This window comes from Bison bison, unplaced genomic scaffold (genome assembly GCF_000754665.1).
Source record: "Bison bison bison isolate TAMUID 2011002044 unplaced genomic scaffold, Bison_UMD1.0 scf7180017864381, whole genome shotgun sequence".
In the NCBI taxonomy this organism is placed as follows: domain Eukaryota; kingdom Metazoa; phylum Chordata; class Mammalia; order Artiodactyla; family Bovidae; genus Bison; species Bison bison.
The window spans coordinates 1,932,762-1,933,162 of record NW_011494953.1 but is presented as its reverse complement, the minus strand read 5'-3'; the positions used below and the strand labels follow the sequence as shown (position 1 = coordinate 1,933,162).

Sequence of the window (401 nt, the reverse complement as noted above, 5' to 3'; positions counted from 1 at the left end):
ATCTAGTCCCATCACTTCATGGGAAATAGATGGGGAAACAGTGTCAGACTTTATTTTTTGGGGCTCCAAGATCTCTGCAGATGGTGACTGCAGCCATGAAATTAAAAGATGCTTACTCCTTGGAAGGAAAGTTAGGACCAACCTAGATAGCATATTCAAAAGCAGAGACATTACTTTGCCAACAAAGGTCCGTCTAGTCAAGGCTATGGTTTTTCCTGTGGTCATGTATGGATGTGAGAGATGGACTGTGAAGAAGGCTGACTGATGAAGAATTGATGCTTTTGAACTGTGGTGTTGGAGAAGACTTTTGAGAGTCCCTTGGACTGCAAGGAGATCCAACCAGTCCATTCTGAAGGAGATAAGCCCTGGGATTTCTTTGGAAGGAATGATGCTAAAGCTGA

General features: G+C 43.4%; 1 protein-coding gene across 1 annotated transcript in view; it reads right to left on the bottom strand.

The window, feature by feature from the left end:
- The window catches only part of THEM5 (thioesterase superfamily member 5), a 10,457-nt gene that overhangs the window by 9,040 nt on the left and 1,016 nt on the right, over window positions 1–401 (bottom strand). The gene's annotated exons all lie outside the window — the stretch shown is intronic.